This window comes from Diceros bicornis, chromosome X (genome assembly GCF_020826845.1).
Source record: "Diceros bicornis minor isolate mBicDic1 chromosome X, mDicBic1.mat.cur, whole genome shotgun sequence".
NCBI lineage: Eukaryota > Metazoa > Chordata > Mammalia > Perissodactyla > Rhinocerotidae > Diceros > Diceros bicornis.
Window position 1 is genome coordinate 93924597 of NC_080781.1, and position 20806 is coordinate 93945402.

Consider the following 20806-nt stretch of genomic DNA (forward strand, 5'->3'; position numbering starts at 1 on the left):
ATAGTGAAGCTTTGATTCCTTTCTCTTTATATTTTGTGTATTATAGGTTTTTATTTTGTGGTTACCATGAGGCTTCCATACAACATCTTATCATTATAAGAGTCTATTTTAAGCTGATAAGAACTTAACTTTGATCATGTACAAAAGCTCTACACTCTACTCTCACTCTCTCACTTTATGTTTTTGCTGTCACAATTTACATCTTCTTATATTTTGTATTCATTAATGAATTGTATCTAGTTATTTGTAATGCTTTTGTTTTTTAATCTTTATAGTAGAGTTATAAGTGATTCACACACCACTATTAGAATATTAGAGTATTCTAAATTTGACGATATATTTACCTTTAGCAGTGAATTTCAATCCTCATATGTTTTTTCATATTAGTAATTAGTGTCCTTTCATTTCAGCTTCAAGAACTCCCTGTAGCGTATCATGTAAGGCAGGTCTAGTGGTAATGAACACCTTCAGCTTTTGTCTAGGAATGTCTTTGTTTTGAAGGATAGCTCTGCTAGGTAAAGTATTCTTGGTTGGCAATGTTTTTCTTTCAGCATTTTGAACATATCATCCCATATTCTCATGGCCTGCAAGGTTTCTGCTGAGAAATATGGTAGCTATATAAGGGTTCCCTTGTATGTGACAAGCCTCTTTTCTCTTACTGCTTTGAAAATTCTCTTTCAGCCATTATTTCTTTAAATAGGCTTTCTGCCCTTTGCTCTCTCTCTTCTCCTTCTGGGACTCCCACAATGCAAATGTAGCTCTCTTGATTGTGTCTGATAAATCCTGTAGGCTTTCTTCATTCCTTTTCTTTTTTTTTTCTTCTCTGTGTCTTGTAAGCTCAAGCAGTGGGGGGGTCCATAACATCAGCAACTGCTTGGACATTGGCAGTGAGAGCTTGGGGGATCCACAGTGGCTGTGAGAATGTTGGGGTGCTCAGTGGTGCCTTAGGGTCCATCAGCAAGGGACCAGGGCAGGTGGAGGTGGTGACCAGGGATGTTAGTGTGCACATGCTTAGCTGCAGGGCCAGCTGCAGGTGCATGCATGCATGCTGGCAGTGGCCAGCTATAGGCTTTCATGTGGTAAAAGCTGGGGCCAGTGGCCAGTGTGGGTCTAACTGTGGGCACACACACAATCATGGCGGCCAGATTTGGTGGCTCCCATATGCACAGCTTCAGAGGCCAGCTATAGGCATGTGCACAGTGGTGAACTCTAGTGACATGGTTAGGGCTGCCTCCAGGTGCTTGTAGCCGCAGGACCAGAGCTGTTTGGCATGCATGCATATGGCTGCAGGGGCCAACTGCAGGCATGGTGATGGGAAACAGTTGCATGTGTGTATGCAGCTGTTGAGATTCGTCTGGCTGCAGGCACAAATGTAGTGGTCATGATGCTGAGGTGCCTATGGCAGTGCTGGCTGGGGTGGCTCCAGCAGGAGCTGGGGGGTACTCAGGCAGCTGGAATCTACAAAGTGGAAAATCTGCAGGGCCCTCACCAGCAAAAGTTGTGGAGAGTCTGTGATGGCTGTGCTGGCTGTCAGTTTCCTCAGCAACAAAATCTTCTGGGGTCCTCTGTGGAGTGGGCCACTGGGGTCCAAAATGGTGAACACTGCAGTGTCCTTGGTGGTTAAACCTGAGAGGATCTCTGGTGTCCACGAGGGATTTTGATGTCCTTAGTTGCAAAGATTGCTGGGGTCCTCTGCAGTGCAGGCCACTGGATACGACAGTTTCTTCTCCTGAGTGGCTGATACTGATAGCCTCTGCCCTTTTCCTTTTTTTCCCAGCCATTTCCAGACATCTATGCTATGCTGGTCTCCCCAGTCATCTGGGTGAAGTGAAACAAAAGCAGGTCCTTTGGGCAGTACCCTGAAAGTCTGGGAAAGTTGGTCACTCACCCTTATCTCCTTATCCCTGTGAGAGGAACTCTTGGCCCTGAGCAGTGCCTGCATGGGAAATGGGATGATGCAGGAAAAACGAAAATGTTCTTCCTATCCTTTTTGTGCAACTATTCTTGGGTTTTTTGCTCCACTTTGTTGCTATACCTTTTTCAATGGATTTCTGAGCTCCCCCAAACCTTTTTTCACTTGTGGATAGCTGTCTAATTGTTCTTTTTTGTGGGAGGATGGAAGATGTGATCTCCTACTCTGCCGTCTTGCTGATAAGACTCCCCAGGAGTTTTTTTTGTTGTTGATTCTGTAGAATTTTCTACATAGACAATCCTATCATCTGTGAGCAAAGACAGTTTTATTTCTTCCTATCCAATCTCTATAACTTACTTTTTTGCTTGCCTTATTGTATTAGCTAGAACTTCCAGAATGATGTTGAAAAGGAGTGGTGAGAGGGGACATCCTTGCCTTGCACATGATCTTTGTGAAAGCTTCAAGTTTCTCACCATTAAGTACGTTAGCTGTAGGTTTTTTGTAGACATTCTATATCAAGTTAAGGAAGTTCACTTCTATTTCTAGTTTATTGAGAGTTTTTATCATGAATGGGTGTTGGATTTTGTCAAATGTTGATGCGATGGATTACATTCATTGATTTTGGAATGCTAACCAGCTTTGCATACCTGGGATAAATCCTACTTGGTCATCTATATAATTCTTTATATACATTGTTGCATTCAATTTCCTAATATTTTCTTGAGGATTTTTCCATGTATGTTCATGAGAGATATTGGTCTGTAGTTTTCCTTTTCTGTAATGTCTTTGTTTTTTGGTATTAGGGCAATGATGGTCTCATAGAATTAGTTAGGAAGTAGTCCATCTTCTATCTTCTGACTGAGGCTGTAGAGAATTGGTCTAATTTCTTCCTTAAATGTTTGGTAGGATTCACCAGTGAGCCCATCTGGGTCTGGTGCTTTCTGTTTTAGAAGGTTATGAATTACTGATTCAATTTCTTTAATAGATAGAGGCCTATTCATACTGTTAATTTCTTCTTGTGTGAGTTTTAAGATTCTCTTTCAAGGAATTGGTCCATTTCATCTAGGTTATCAAATGTGTGGGAAGACAGTTGCTCCGAGTTGCCCTTATTATTCTTTTAATGTCCATAGGACCTATAATGATCTCCCCTCTTTCATTTCTGATATTAGTAATTTGTGTCTTTTTTTTCTTTGTTACACTGGCTAGAGGCTTATCAATTTTATCGATCTTTTCAAAGAACCAGCTTTTGGTTTAATTTATCTTCTCTATTGATTTCCTTTTTAATTTAATTGTTTTTCACTCTATTATTACTTTTCTTCTACTTAGTTTGGACTTAATTTGCTCTTCTTACTCTAGTTTCCTAAGATGGAAACATAAATTATTGATTTTAGATCTTCTCTTCTAATACATATTCTTTTTTTTTTATAATTTTATTTATTTATTTTTCCCCCAAAGCCCCAGTGGATAGTTGTATGTCATAGCTGCACATCCTTCTAGTTGCTGTATGTGGGACACGGCGTCAGCATGGCCAGAGAAGCGGTGCGTCGGTGTGCGCCCGGGATCTGAACCCGAGCCGCCAGCAGCGGAGCGCGCGCACTTAACCGCTCAGCCACGGGGCCGGCCCTCTAATATATATTCTAATAATACATTTTCTAATATATAACACTCAATGCTATAAATTTCCCTGTAAGCACTGCTTTCACTGCATCACACAAATTTTGATGTAGTGTTTTCATTTTCATTTAGTTCAAAGTATTTTTAAATTTCTCTTGAGATTCTTTTTTCAGCCATGTGTTATTTAAAACTGTGTTGTTTAATTTCCACATATTTTGGAATTTTCCGGTTATCCTTCTGTTATTGCTTTACAGTTTAATTCCATTATGGTCTTAGAGAAGACATTATATGATGTCTATTCTTCTAAATTTGTGCGTTTTATGGCCCAGAATGTGGCCTATCTTGGTGAAGGTTCCAAGGAGCTTGAGAAGAATGGCAGAAACACTGCCAACTGGTACTAAAGGGGACAAGAAAAAAACAAGAGAAATAAAGGAAGGCTGTTGGACTTAGATCCTACAAGACTAGACAAGAGAGCTATTCTGCTGTGAACATGCACTATTCTTCAAAATGAAAGAATGACTCCAAAAGCAATTCAAAAATCATCAGGGTTGCCTCCTCCATTTCAAAGAGTGGAGCCATTGCCTTAGTTTCAACAGGCCAGAAAACCTCTCACTGAAGCCTTGGGGGCTGAGCCACCCTTCAGAGCCTTGGGAGTGAGACCCTAGTCCAGTAGAGCCTTGAGGGGAGTGATCCAGCCCTGGTAGAGCCTTGGGAGAGTGACCCCTGCCTGGCAGAGCTGCAGAGGTGGGACTGTCACCCCAATGGATCCTGAAGAGAGACTGCCAACCCAGTGGTCCAGAAGGCAGGGCATAAAACCAAAGAGGATTACTCACAAACCTTAAGATCTATTAGAATTTGCCTTGCCATGTTTTGGGCCCATCACCTATTCCTTCTTATTTCTACCTTCTGGAATGGGAATGTCTATCCTATGCCTGTCCCACCACTGAATTTTGGAAGCACCTACTTATCTGGTTTCACAGGTTCAGAGAAGAGGAATTTTTCCTCAGGATAAATCATACCTGGAGTCTCACTCATATCTGATTTAGATGATATTTAGATGAGGCTTTGGTCTTTAGAGTTTATGCTGGAACAAGTTAAAAAGTTTGAGGTCGTTGGGATGGAATGAATGTATTTACATGCAAGGAGATGAATTTTACAGGGCCGGGGCAGAATTTTATGGACTAAATGTGTTCTCCCTCCAAAATTCACGTTGAAGCCGTAACCCTCAATGTGGTTGTATTTGGAGATAGGGCCTGTTAGGTGATAACGGTTAAATGAGGTCATAAGGGTGGGGCCTTAATCCAATAGGGCTGGTGGCCTTATAAGAAGAGAAAGAGACAACAGAGCTTGCTCCCTCTCTGTCTATCCCACTCCCTTTCTCCTTCCTCCTCTCCTCTCTGTGTGAGTTCACAGCAAGAGGGCAGCCATCCACAAGTCAAGAAGAAAGCTCTCACCAGAAACCAAATCAGTTGGCATCTTGATCGTGGACATCTCAGTTTCCAGAACTGTGAGAAATAAATTTCTGTCATTTAACCCACCAGTCTGTGATATTTTGTTATAGCACCCTGAGCAAAGACAGAGCCCTTAGCATATTAATCAGTTATTATGAACACCTGGTCTCATAACTCCAAAATCTCTGTCATATATGAGTTTGATTCTGATGCTTGCCTTGTCTCATCAGACTGTTTTTTCTTTTTAGCCTGTCTTATAAATTTTGTTGAAAGCTGATAAAATGAACTGAGGTAAATAGGCCGTTAGCATGAGATTTTATGTTTATTTGGCTAGGAATTAAGCTGTTTACTGTTTGTTGTAGTAGTAGTGTCATTCGCTAAAATTTCTTCTACCATCCTTGTTTTTGTCTACCCCCTCTTATCTTTAGATTTCCCTAAAGCCTGCTTCTTAAATAGGGTCTGAGGCTTGCAGTTCTTTCAGCTGTAACACCCTGTTATTACACAGGAGTCCTGTTAATGTGATGGTAAGGTGTGGGGGCAGGGGAGGCATTCTATAATCCTTTGATTTGGTATCAGTCTTTTATTGAGCTTGTGTCCCTGGGCTGTGACCTTCACAAGTGTTTCTGATTATCATTCCCCCTTATGTGAAAGAAGAAGGTAGAGGGTGCTGGAATTAGGTACTTCCCCGCTCCCAGGTTGTTTAGGCTCTGATAAACAAAAGTTAGGCTCTGGAAAAACAGTTTCCCTTGAGAGCAGGCCTTTTTAAAGTGAACAGAGCATCTGGATATATTTCCAAATGGTTACTTTCACCTCCTCCCTGCTAGAAGCAGCAGAGGATTTTTCTCTGATTTTCACCCCGAGAACCTGGTGGGGCTCCTGGAGGTAAAACTCATGAAAATGTGTGGTCCCTATAAGGCTGAGCCCCCCCAAATTTTTATCTCTCAAGCTAATCCACAGTCTCCAGCAATTAGTCAATTATTCTTTTTTTTTATTATAGAAATCAAACTAAATAAAGGTTCTCAAAACTCAAAATGTAAGACAGTATTTACAAAGTCTTTTCTAAATTGTAAAGTGTTATAGAAATGTTAATTATTATTGTTACCGTCTTGTCATTGATCCTCCCAAAAAAGTGCTGCTAAAAGGTTATTGTCTATTTCCCTGTCAGTCTCCCAGAGATCAAATTGATCTTTTTAAAATTGTGTGTCATATAATAGAACGTCTTGCCCTGAGTAGTAAGCTTGAGGGTATCACAGGAAGTAATGCTCCTGTATAAAATATATCTCAGAACATATGACTGACTTGATTGCAGAGAATACAAATTATTGCAAAAGTACCTAAAATAAATACATTGCATGGACTCAGGATGGGGAGCAAATGCATGAACTTCAGGAAATCTTTGTGATCATTTTAATAAGTGAAGCAATTTCATTTGCATTCTCTATTTTACAATCCAGTTAACAGTTATTGATATCCTAGAACCTAGTCTTCTTTTCTAGCTTTATTTAGACATAGTTGACATATAACGTTGTGTAAGTTTAAGGTGTATAACATGTTGATTTGATACATTTGTATATTGCAATATGATTACCACCATAGCATTAGCTACCACCTCCATCCTGTCACATAATTATATTTCTTTTTTGTGGAGAGAACATTTAAGATCTAGTCTCTCAACAAGTTTCAAGTATATAATACAGTATTATTAGCTACAATCACCATGCTGTACATTAGATCCCCAGAACTTGTCAATCTTATAACTGGAAGTTTGTAGCCTTTGACCAATATCACCCCATTTCGCCCAGCCCCCACCCCTGGCAACCACCACTCTACTCTCTGTTTCTATGAGTTTGGCTTTTTTAGATTCCCCAATAAGTGATATCATAGAGTATTTGTCTTTCTCTATCTGACTTATTTCACTTAAGCATAATGCCCTCAACGTTCATCCAAGTTGTTGCAATGGCAGGAGTTCCTTCTTTTTCATGGCTGAATAATATTCCATTGTGTACATATACCCACATCTTCTTTATTCATTCATCTGTTGATCGACACTTAGGTTGTCTCCATATCTTGGCTATTGTGAATAATGTTGCAATGAATATGGGAGTTCAGATATCTCTTCAAGATCTTGATTTCAATTCCTTTGGATATATATCCAGAAGTGGGACTGCTGGGTGATATGGCAGTTCTATCTTAAATTTTTGGAGGAAGCTCCAATTGTTTTCCATAGTGGCTGCACCAATTTACATTCCCATCAACAGTGCACAAGAGTTCCCTTTTCTCCACATCCTTGCCAACACTTGTTATCCCAGAGCTTACCACATAAGGATGTATGTCCTTTTACCCACATAAGGATGCAAAGAATTTCCATCAGTCCACTTTACCTGTCAGAGCAGAAAATTGTGGGGTCAGAATTAGGGTTGTAGGCCCATGGTAACACTGAGCTTTCTGGAATAGGATTTGAGGACCACTAATGGGAAAATGAAGGCAAATGGGACTTGGAATTACTCTTTAAGTGCTCCTACCAGGCTCTATCAGTAGCTGCTAATCCCAGTAAGCTAGATATCTATAGCACACTCTCCCCAACAATAAAATACACCTTCTTCTCAAGTTCACATGGAACATTTTCCAGGACTATGTATTAACCACAAAACAAGTCCCAATAAATTTTTGAAAGTTGAAATCATACAAAGTATATCCTCTGATGACAAACGAAACCAGAAATCAGTAACAGAATTAAATCTGGAAAATTCCAAATATGTGGAAATTAAACATAACTCCTAGGAAACCAATGAGTCAAAACAGAAATCACAAAGGAAATTAGAAAATACTTTGAGGGCCAGCCCCGTGGCTTAGCGGTTAAGCGTGCGCGCTCCGCTACTGGCGGCCCGGGTTCGGATCCCGGGCGCGCACCGACGCACCGCTTCTCGGGCTGCGTCCCACATACAGCAACTAGGAGGATGTGCAGCTATGACATACAACTATCTACTGGGGCTCTGGGGGGAAAATAAATAAATAAATAAATAAATAAATAAATAAATAAATAAATAAAATTATAAGAAAATACTTTGAGATGAATGAAAACAAAAGCACAACATACCAAAACTTACAGGACACAGTGAAAGCAGTGCTAAGAGGGAAATTTATAGCTGTAAACACCTACATTAAAAAAGAAGAAAAATCTCAAATCAATAAGTACCTTTCCTCCATAAGAATCTACAAAAATAAAAGTGAATTAAATCTAAAGCAAGCACAAAGCAGAGAAAAAAGATTTAGGTGGAGATAAACAAAATAGAGAATAGAAAACCAACAGAGAGAATCTACAAAACCAAAAGTTTGTTGTTTGAAAAGATCAACAACATTGACAACACTTTACCAAGACTGAATGAGTAAAAAAGAGAGAAGACTCAAATAACTACATTCAAGAATGAAAAAGCACATTACATCTGACCTTACAAAAATATAAAAAATTATATAGGAATACTATAAACAATTATATGTCAGCAAATTAGATAACCTAGATGAAATGAACAAATACCTAGACATACACAAACTACCAAAACTGACTCAAGAAGTAAGAAAAAATCTGAATAGACCTGCCTTAGTCTGTTTGGGCGACTACAATAAAAATACCATAGACCAGGTGGCTTACACAACAAACATTTATTTTGCACAGTTCTGGAGCCTAAGAAGTCTAAGATCAAGGTGTTGGCAGATTTGGTGTCTGGTGAGCATCCACTCCCTAGTCCACAGACAGCTCTAACTGTGTCCTCACATGGTGGAAGGGACAAGAGAGCTCTCTGGGTCTATCTTGTAAAGTTACTAATCCCATTCATGGAGCTCTGCCTTTATGACTTAATCACCTCCAAAAGGCCCCACTTCCAAATACCATCACATTGGGGGATTAGGTTTCAACACATGAACTTTGGGGGGGGACACAAACCTTCAGTCTATGGGAAGTAACAAGTAAATAACAAGCTTACAACAAGTAAAGAAATTAGTCATCAAAAACCTCCCAAAAAAGGAAAAGCGCAGGACCATATGGATTCATTGGTGAATTCTACCAAACATTTAAAGAATACCAATCCTTCTCAAACTCTTTCAAAAAATAGAAGAGAAGGGAATACTTCCTAACTCCTTCTATGGGGCCAGTGGCAGAGCCAGACAAAGACATTTCAAGAAAAGATGATAGATCAAAATCCCTTAAGAATATACATGCAGGGCTGGCCCCGTGGCTTAGCGGTTAGATGCGGGCGCTCCGCTGCTGGCGGCCCGGGTTCGGATCCCGGGCGCGCACCGACGCACCACTTCTCCGGCCATGCTGGGGCCGCGTCCCACAGGCAGCGGCTAGAAGGATGTGCAACTATGACGTACAACTATCTACTGGGGCTTTGGGGGAAAAAATAAATTAAAAAAAAAAAAAAAGAATATACATGCAAAAATTCTCAACAAAATACTATAAACTGAATCCAGCAGCATATTAAAAATGTTATATGCCATGACCAAATGGGATTTATCTCATAAATGGAAGGGTGGTCAACTTACAAAAATCAATGTGACCAACATGGTGACATAGGTCATTCGTGACTATGCTCCCCTTCACAAGAAGAACAACAACTATCCATGGACAAAACACCACTGTGAAAATCCTAGAACACAGAGGTGAGGCTGAAGCACCCCCCTGGCACCACTGAGACCTAGAGGGACCACATTAGAAGGGTAAGGAGCGGATACATGATGACAGCATTGCCCGTCCCCTAGGCCAGCACAGCACTAAAACAAAGGGGCTCCCCTGAGCCTATAGCTCATCAAGTGGGAAAAGAGAGCCCAGGGTAGACATCCAGCTCCCCCAGCATTGTGGGTCATTTCTTGGGTGTCCCACTCTGATCTCATCTCATGGGGATTATGGGGAAGTCTTCAAAGCTTGACCACTGGGAATCAGGTTGTGACAGAGAAGGGGGAGGGGCTTGTATCAATCAGCACTCCGATCTTGGCAGATCAAGTTCCTACTCACAATGCCCAAGTAGTACTCCCAACTAGCAGCTTTGCTCATCTACAGAGCCAAGACAGTGGCACAGTCTGACCAGGGAACTTGGCAGGGTGCAGTTGTGCCTGATTTGAGACCTCAAACAAAGACCCTTGCTGGCCCTGGAGACTGGTCTGCCTCTCCACCCAAGCATGGGAGCTAAGTCATGATCTCACCACTGCTGAGTGTAGCTCTTGGCCCTGCCTGACCAGAAAGCCTGGCTGAAACACCTTGGTAGCTGCCTAGCACTGCAACACTCAAGTGGGGAGCCTGGCAAGCAGAGCTGATCATCCCCAGAGCAAAGCCAGTGGCCCCAACAGGTCAGTGAACTTGGGGCGAGGGTCAGCTTGAGTGAAGACCACAAAGAGCCTTGCTGGACTTGGATCCAGTTCTCCTACTCCACCCAGGCAGGGGAGCCAATTCATAGTCCCTCCCATTGCTGAGTGTAACTGCTGGCCCCACCCAACCAGGAAGCTTGGCCTGGCCATGTGGAAAACTGCTTGGCCCAGCAGCACTTGAGCAGAGAGCCTGGCCAGTGGCTCTACCTACCTGCAGAGACAAGCTGGCAACTCCGTCTGGCCAGAGAGTTTGCTGCACAGGTCTGCCTGATTAGCTCCCCAAACAAGAGTCCAGCCAGCCTTGCGGCATGCCCTGCAGTCCCCCTCCCACCCCAGGAAGGAAGCTAATTTGTAACGCTGCCCACTGCTGAATACAACCTACAAGTGAAATAAGTCAGAAATAAGTCAGACAGAGAAAGACAATTACCATATGATCTCTTACATGTGGAATCTAAAAAAAAAAACAAATAAACTCCAAACTTATAGAAAAACAGATCAGATTTGTGGTTACCAGAGGCAGAGGGTAGGCAATGGGGGAATTGGATGAAGATAATCAAAAGGTACAAACTTGCAGTTATAAGATAAATAAGTACTGGGATGTAATGAAAGTTGCTAAGAGAGTAAATCCTAAAAGTTCTCATCACAAGGAAAGAAAACATTTTTTTGTATCTATATGAGATAATGGATGTTAACTAAAGTTATTGTGGTAACCATTTCACAATATATGTAAATAAAGTCATTATCCTATACACCTTAAACTTACAGTGCTGTATGTCAATTATATCTCAATAAAACTGAAAGAAAAAGGATCAATGTAATACATCATATTAACCAAATGAAGGGAAAAACTCATGATCATCTTAATAGATGTAGAAAAAGCATTTAACAAATCCAGCACCATTTTATGATAAAAACACTCAACAAACTAGGAATAGAAGGGAACTTCCCCAACATGATAAAGGGCATGTATGAAAAACCCACAGCTAACATCATACTTAATGTGAAAGACTGAAAGCCTTCCCCTTAAGATAAGGAACAAACAAGGATGTTCACTTTTGCCCCCTCTATTCAACATTGTATTCGAAGTTCCAGCCAGAGGAATTAAGCAAGAAAAAGGAAGAAAGAAGGGCATCCACAGTGAAATAAAACTATCTCTATTTGCAGATGACATAATCTCACAGAGAAAACCCTGAAGAATCCACCAAAAAAAACTATAAGATCTAATAAAAAAGTTCAGTAAAGTTCAAGGTCAACATACAAAAATTCAGTGACATTTCTATACACTAACAATGAACAATGTGAAAAGAAAACTAAGACGACAATTCCTTGGGCCGGCCCCATGGCTTAGCGGTTAAGTGCGCACGCTCCGCTACTGGCGGCCTGGGTTCGGATCCCGGGCACACACCGATGCACTGCTTCTCCGGCCATGCTGAGGCCGCGTCCCACATACAGCAACTAGAAGGATGTGCAACTATGACATACAACTATCTACTGGGGCTTTGGGGGGGGAAAAAAAGGAGGAGGATTGGCAATAGATGTTAGCTCAGAACCGGTCTTCCTCAGCAAAAAAAAAAAAAAAAAGATGACAATTCCATTTACAATAGAATCAAAAAGAATAAAATACTTAAGAATAAATTTAACCAAGGAGGCAAAATTCTTGTATACTAAAAACTACAAAACATTGCTGAAAGAAATTAAAGAATACCTAAATAAATGTTAAGACAGTCTGTGTTCATAGATTTGAAACATTTAGTATTAAGATGGCCACCCTCCCCAAATTGATCTGCAGATTTAATGCAATTTCTTTCAAAATTCCAACTAACATTTTTGCAGAATTGGGCAAGCTGATCCTAAAATTCATATGAAATTGCAAGGAACTCTGAACAGCCAAAAACATCTTGAAAAAGAAAAACAAACTTGGAGGACTAAAATTTTCCAATTTAAAAACTTTCTACAAAGATACAATAATCAAAGCAGTGTGGTACTGGCATAAGGCTAGACATATAAATCAAAGGAATAGAATTGAAAGTTAAAAAATAAGACTATGTATTTATCGTCAAATAGTTTTTGAGAAGGGTACCAAGACCGTTCAGTAGGAAGAGAATAGTCTTTTCAACTAATGGTGTTGTGATATCTGGATATCAACACGGGAAATAATGAATTTTGACTTCTACATTATAACATATACAAAAACTATCTCAATTGCAGGATACAAAATCAATATACAAAAATCAGTTGAGCTTCTATACACTAACAATGAACTATCGGAAAGAGAAATTAAGACAATAATTCCATTTACAATTGCATCCACAACAATAAAATACTGGGGCCGGCCCGGGGGCACAAGCGGTTAGGCGTGTGCAGGCTCCACTGCAGCGGCCCGGGATTAACCGGTTTGGATCCCAGGCGCGCACCAACGCACCACTTGTCAAGCCATGCTGTGGCAGCATCCCATTAAAGTGGAGGAGGGTGGGCATGGATGTTAGCCCAGGGGCAGTCTACCTCAGCAAAAAAAAAAAAAAGAGGAGGATTGGCAGATGTTAGCTCAGGGCCAATCTTCCTCACAAAACAAAAAAAAAAAAGAAAAACAATAAAATACGTAGGAAGAAATTTAACCAACAAGATGAAAGATCTGTATACCAAAAATTATTAAACACTAATGAAAGAAACTGAAGGACACAAATAATTGGAATGATAGTCCATGTTCATGGATTGATAGAATTAATATTGTTAAAATGTCCATACTACCCAAAGCAATCTACAGTTTCAATACAATCTCTATCAAAATTCCAATGGCATTTTTCAAAAAAAATAGGAAAAACAATCCTAAAATTCATATGGAACCACTAAAGAACCCAAATAGCCAAAGCAATCTTGTGAAGGAAGAACAACAGTGAAGGCATCAAGCCTCCTGATTTTAAACTATATTACAATGTTGTATTAATCAAAACAATATGGTACTGACATAAGAGCAGACACATAGATTAATGAAACCAGAATAGAGAACCCAGAAATAAACCCATGCATATCTGGGCCATTAATTTTTGATAAATAAGCCAAGAATACACAAATGGAAAAGGATAGTCTCTTCAATAAAAGGTGTTGAGGAAACTAGATATCCACCTGCAGAAGAATGTAACTGGACCCTTATCTTACACAACACAGAAAAATCAATTCAAAATAGAGTAAAGACTTGAATGTAACACCTGAAACTGAAAAATTCCGGGAAGAAAACATAGGGGGTAAGCTCCTTGACATTGGTCTTAGCAATAATTTTTTGGATTTGATACCAAAAGCAAAGGCAACAAAAGCAAAAATAAAAAAAGTGGAACTACGTCAAACTAAAAACCTTCTGCACAGCAAAAGAAATAATCAACAAAATGAAAAGGCAACCTATGGAATAAGAGAAAATATTTGCAAACCACGTGTCAGATAACGGGATAATATCCAAAATATCAAGGAACTTATAGTACTCAATAGAAAAAAAACTCAATTAACAAAATGGGCAAAGGACCTGAATGGACATTTTTCCAAAGAAGACATAAAAATGGCCAATAGGTACACGAAAAGGTGCTCAACATCACTAACCATTAAGGAAATGCAAATCAAAACCACAATGAGATATCACCTCACACTTGTTGGGATATCTATTATCTAAAGACAAGAGATAACAAACGTCAGTAAGTATGTGGAAGAAAGAAAACTCTTATACAATGTTGGTAGGAATAGGTACAGCCATTATGGAAAACAGAATGGAGGTTTCTCAAGAAATTAAAAATAGTACTACCATATGATCCAGCAATCTCACTTCTGAGTATACATCCAAATGAAACAAATTCTCAAAGAGATATCTGTACTCCTATGTTCACTGCAGTATTATTCACAGTAGCCAAGGTATGGAAACAAACTAAATGTCCAGTGATGTATGAATTGAGAACAAAAATGTGGCGCGCATATATATATATATATATATATATATATATACACACACACACAATGGAATATTATTCAGCTTTGAAAAAAAGGAAATCCTGCCATTTGTGACAACATGGATGAACCTGGAGGACATTATGCTAAGTGAAATAAGCCAGAGAAAGAGACAAATACTACATGTTATCACTTACATGTGGAATCTAAAAAAAAAAAAAAAAATTCAAACACAGAAACAGAGAGTAGAATGGTGGTTGCCAGGGGCTGGGTGGGGGGGGATAAAATAGGGAGAGTCTGGTAAAAGGTACAAATTTTCAGTTATAAGATGAATAAAGTGTGAGGATCTAATGTAAAACATGGTGACTACAACTGATAATACTGTATTGTATAATCGAAATTTGCTAAAAGAATAGAACTTAAGTATTCTCACCAAAAAAAAAATGTAAATAGGTGATGGATGTGTTATTTAACTCAATGGCGGGAATTCTTTCACTGTGTATTCATTTATTAAATCACCACATTGTACACTTTCAACATATTACAATTTGTCAGTTATACCTTAATAAAAAGGTACCTGAAAAAAAGTGAAAAGACAACCCACATACACCTTTCCCAAAACTTAACTCAAAATGGATCATAAACCTACATGTAAAATGCAAAACTATAAAACTCCTAGAAGATGACACAGGAGAAAACCTAGAGGACCTTGGGTATGGCTATGAGTTTTCAAATACAGTGCCAAAGGCATGATCCATGAAAGAAATAATGGATAAGCTAAACTTCATTAAAATTAAAAACTTTTGCTCTGTGAAAAACAATGTCAAGAGAATGCAAAGATAAGCCACTGACTGGGAGGAAATCTTTGCAAAAGAGGTCCTGGTTCAAGATGGCAATGTAGGCGGATTCTGAACTCAACTCCTCCCATGGACACACCAAATCTACAGCTACATATGTAACAATTTCCTCTGAAAGAAACCCAAAAACTAGCTGAGTGACTCCTACACATAGGGTGAACAAGAAAAAACCCACATCAAAATGGGTACGAGAGGCTGAGATACAATCTTGCCATAAACCCCACCCCCAGTGTGACAAACCACCATCAGGAGGGAACTTACAACTTTGAACTTCTCCATGAAAAGCAATGAATTTGAATCCCACATCTGGCACCCCAACTTTTAAGACCTTCGCCTGAGAGATGAGCCCCCAAAACACTCAGCATTTGTCAACGAATAAAAGGCATAAACTTCAAGAGAAGCAAAAAATTTATTTGGGGTCTCAGAATTGCAGTTCAGGGAGCACAGATTCAGACAGATACCCAAATAGTGTCCTGCCAGGGAGTAAAAGTCAGGAGCTTCTAAAGGCAAAGAAGGGAGGTTGTATAACAAAGAATTTTAACTGGAGTTGAAGGCAGAGAGCTAGTCTTGGCTAAACAGTGATTTATCTAAACATTGATTCTATCTTCAGAAAGCCCATAATCCTCAGTCTTTGATCAGGATGTCCATTCTCCTGCTGACTTCTCAAACAACTGCTTGTAAAACAATTGCAATTTTGGCCCAGTCCAAAGTTCAAGACAGCAAAGCAGTTTCTCTGGAAAAGCAACTCCGACTCCATTTTAAAATGCCTCCACTATAGTCAATTTTGACATTGTCCCCTTTTGATAGAGATCTTTCTTTGAAAGCATCGCTGATGAACCATTTGAAAGCACTGCTGTTCGACTACTGGAAAGCATTGCTGATCAGCTATCAAAGCATCGTTGATCCCTCGTTGCCAGGGAGGCGCATTCTCAGTATGTCATGTCCCACATAAGAGAAAATGGTTTCCTGAGGAGCCTTAGGCCACATTTGAGCAACAAGACTGCCAGAGCAGAGAAAAGCCTTACTGTCAAGTTCCTTTACGAACAAACATTGTAGTTCCTCAAAGTTTCTCAGGTGAAGGCTCATAAGCCTTAGTAATCATTTCAAAGTGCTGAGTGACCATTATCTGAGTGGTGTTTTTATAACATCGAGCTATACAGAAGAGACAAAGTTTTACAACAGTGAGAATTCCTATAATAATAAACAAACGCTAAGTCCAAATTGGAGAATAGGTCTGAACCAGGAGGCAATTCATGAGGGTAGCCAGCTAAAGAGATCAAAGAACTATGAAATGTCAGTGGGCACTGCATTTAACCATTAGGCCTGTGCTCAGATTTGATCTAGTTCATGTTTTACTTTACCAGAGGTGTTTACCCAAGTACAACAAGAGGTGTTTATCACAAAACAAACCCCATTTTGTTCAGCTAGGAGGTAATCAAGAGCAATTCTATTGTCTAATATAAGTCGTGCAAGGGTATCCAAAGATTTATCTTCGGCAGTTATTGCTTTAGTGGCAGATTTAGCAATATTCTCCAGGGTTTTAAATAAATTTCTGATCATATATTCATTCATGGCAGTGTCTACCCAAGGAAAAAGTGTTTTTCCAAAAATGGGGTTGATACCACCAGGCATTAAACACTCTTGACTATGCATGCAACTAGTTTCACATTTTAGTCTGTGAAGTAGATTCAAAGGTGATGCCCTATGCCAAGCTTCTGATTGATCATATAACAAAACAGGTGTAACCAATAATCCAATTGCATAATGACCTTTAGTTTGATAGGGATTTAAATAGTGTGTTCCCCATAGGTCTTTCTGCCAAGTACAAGTGAAAATAAACCCTAAGGGAGCACAAATCATGGAGTCATTATAATGAGATTGACTAAATCAAAGATTTGATCGGTTAGGAAAGGAGTTCTAGACACTTAGCACAAGGAATTAGGAAAGTAATGGCAGAGAGATTGGTAATTAAATGTACTAAAGGATCTCTAGATTCACGTATAGAATGAGGCTTCTGATGACAAATCCAATAGTCAGAAAGATTTCTCCCATTTGTAATAGATTGGGAGATGCAGATAGCAGTATTGTCTTTCCAAGAAAGAGAGGGAGAAAAGAAAGGTAAGAAGCAAGAGCAAGTAAAAGGTATACAGGCCCGGTCTGACCATCTGGGGGAAAGCTGTCTGTCTCAGATGTCAGTTGCTTCTCTTCCTAGTCAATTTGATTAGGAGGTCTCCAACCTCCATACAGGACCAAACATCAGGTGGTCCTTCACCTAAAGAAGGTGAGCCTTCTTTAGCTGTGAGAGGTATCTCCAAGGTTAAACGCATTCTAGTTCTGCAGCAGCATCAGTGGTTAGGAGCACTTGGTAAGGTAATTTCCAATGAGGTTGGAGGGCTGTCTTCCCCTGATGATGCTTCCAGAATACCCAGTCACCAGGCTCTAGACTGTGATCAGCAGGATCTTTTAAATCGGAATCCAAGAAAGCTTCCCTAACCTGTTATGATAGGCTTGAGTATAAGACATTAGAGACTTACAGTAGCTGTCATACTAGCGTAAGACTAGAATCTAATATCTACAAAGGTGTGAATGTAATTTTTCTCTCTACCATTACCCTCAACAATTTTTTTTCCCAGAAAATAATTGCAGTAAAGGTAATTTGTTTATATTAAAAACTTGGCCTGGGCCAGCCCCGTGGCTTAGCGGTTAAGTGAGCGCGCTCCACTGCTGGCGACCCGGGTTCGGATCCCGGGCGCGCACCGACGCACCGCTTCTCCGGCCGTGCTGAGGCCGCGTCCCACATACGGCAACTAGAAGGATGTGCAGCTATGACATACAACTATCTACTGGGGCTTTGGGGGAAAAAATAAATAAATAAATAAAATCTTTAAAAAAAAAAAAAAAAAAAACTTGGCCTGATTAAATGAAAATAAGAGCACTCACTGAGACTTTCTGAGTTCTGGAGGAATCAAGGAGGGAGAAAAAGTAAATGTTTCATCTTTATTCACAAAGGTATAATTTACCAAATTATTGATAGCTTAAGAGGAAAGATTTCTTTAAATCTGGAAAAACAAAATATTAGAGCATCCTCCTCAGTTCATGCAGTCCCATGGAATTCATATTTGTTCTTGACCTTTTGTTAGCAGTTTTATGAAGCCATCAGCCTCTCCATTAGAATTCTGTAATTTCTTACCCAGTTCAGTATTATGATCTGAAATTTATCAGAATCCTATATTCTAGAGTGTCAGAGTCCTTTCCATGAATCTCTCTGAAAAAGAAACATATTTGCAAAAGCATCAGAGTAAAATAATAACTATCTTTAAATGACAAAAGACTTAAAGTGGCATGATTAAAGATCTCATTACAATGCAATTGACAAGAAAAATTGGTAATTTCTGTGACATATAACATTTTAAGGTAATAGCTAGAATTATGACTGATAACATTATACCAGGACATATAAGAATTTTAGGAATTTTATATAATTTTTATTAATAACATTCACCCACACAATATAACATAAGGTTTATCATTTATTTGACAACGCTTCTCATTCAATTTAACATACCAAATAAGCCTAATTATTTTAATATCTCCCTTTTTATAGGATGAGAGAACAAATTCTTTGAGAAGTCCCAGAGGCCCACTGGAAATTCTCAAAGTAACCTTCAGATCACAAAAAAAGAAGATTTTATTTAGGATTTGAATTTTGTGAAGTTTGTCAAAAATATCAAAAAATTTTAAAACACTTGGTCAAATAGGATCATAAGTCACTGTGAAACAATGTGTAGTTATCCATTTAACCAAAGTGACACCAGAAGATGTTAACAGCAAACATAGAGAGTTAAACAGTTTAAAAAGAAAAAACTTAGCTCTCTTAATAGAGACTTCAGCTTTCTGAACCTAGGAAATTATTTTGACAAAACACAGAATTTCTGCCTTTTAGGTAGGTTTACTCAAAGGTAAAGAAAAACATTTCATAATCTCTTTATCAAGAGCAGACTAAAAGTCCAAGAAAACTCCTTTTAAGAGAGAGAAAACAAAACTCTAATTTTGCACCAGCTTGCTTTTGGTATTAAAATTCATTTACTTAATTAAATTCATTTCAATCTTAGCCAACTCGACCATGCACAAAAGTCTTTTCTCAGGGTTCCTCTTCCACAAACCTTCTATAACTTACTTTTTTAGATTCAAGATTTGTCCCATGCCTTCTCTCCTTCCTAGCCTCTCCTTAGGACAAAAATTACTTTCCTCTTTTCCATAACCAGTTGTACTTTAGGAAAAATTTACTTTCTTAACAAAACAAACAAAAATATCTCCATTATTTATACCTTCTTTACTGAAAACATACATCTTACTTTCCTTGTAAGGTTTCTTTTTCTAGATTTAAGGAAATCTTTTCTCTTAAGTTATCAATAATTTGGTAAATTATACCCTTCTGAATAAAGATGAAACATTTACTTTTTCTCCCTCCCTGATTCCTCCAGAACTCAGAAACTCTCAGTGAGTATTCTTATTTTCATTTAATCAGGCCAAGTTTCTAATATAAAGATGTTTCCCTTATTAATTTTTACTAGCTTTGATCACATATATTAACTAGAATTCTTAGCCTTTAGAAACTTTAATTTTTAGTAAAAACTAAGAAGTAAGCAATTATAAACTGTCTTTGACATTACCATTCTGTGGACTGGCAGACTTATAAATATTTTCTAGAAATGTGCTTTCTCATAGAAAATTTCTCAGCATGATACAAAACATGTTCATTAATAAACCCAAATATTCTAAAATTTTTATGTAGTAAGAAGCCAAAAGTAGATAAACCTATACTTAGTAATTAATGTCTAATATTTTATCTTATTAGGAAATGATCAAGATACTCAACAAATTTCTAGCATTTAACTTAAGTTAGCAAACCTCTAAGGTTTCAAGTTACCAAAATGATTTTGGAAGCTATTTTTTAAATGCATATACCATAACACATAATTACTGTTAAAAAGTTCACCCCCAAACTTTTTATCTTACTTCCATCTGTTTAGTTTACTTGTTCCCAATAGCTATGTTTAGAGTATCTACAAAGACTTCTTGAGACATTATTAGACAAAGTCAGCCATCAATTTTTTGTTGTTGTCAAGTTTTGTAACAGAGATAACATGAATTTGTTTAACTTTTTGTAAACCTAGGTAGAACAAAAAATTTATATTCAATGCTGATAACTCTAAAGACATGCTTATTTTAATAAACTCAACAAATTTAAATTAGGTTTAACACCCAATAGTTCCCTAGATCACATGATCTTGAAATTCATTTGGGCTAGTTTCTGCTATTTTTTTTTGTTTGTTTTTGGGAGTATATCAATTTATATAGCACTTGTTTTAAGTCAATTAAATGGACCTCTCTTACAAACAAGTCTTGATAATACCATCTGGAGGTAGAAAAACATTACATATTTATAACATACATATATAGACACATACATAAATATACAGGTAGGTATAAAGATCTTATGGCGTCTGTTTTAAAATTTTCCTTAGATTTTTGGGCAAAGATGCTTCCATAGCAGTCTACATCTCCAAAACCTTCTTCTCCACTTTTTTCCCTTCAGTCTTAGGAATTAGAGATGGTCTAGATAACAGCTCCTGGAGAGGTTATAAGCTTTTTGAGATAAACTGGGGAGGTTAGTTGCTTAT

At 38.6% G+C, this 20806-nt stretch overlaps 1 long non-coding RNA gene across 5 annotated transcripts in view; it reads right to left on the reverse strand.

The window, feature by feature from the left end:
* Positions 1–5997: 5997 nt before the first annotated feature.
* Positions 5998–20806, reverse strand: part of LOC131401227 (uncharacterized) — a 65436-nt gene continuing 50627 nt past the window's right edge. For 3 of the 5 annotated variants that reach the window (XR_009217609.1, XR_009217608.1, XR_009217605.1), the window contains one exon: positions 18038–18387. This is a non-coding gene — a long non-coding RNA (uncharacterized LOC131401227). Of the gene's footprint in view, positions 7359–15302; positions 16275–18037; positions 18388–20806 lie in introns of those variants that run through there. The other 2 variants (XR_009217607.1, XR_009217610.1) reach the window with 2 other exon arrangements.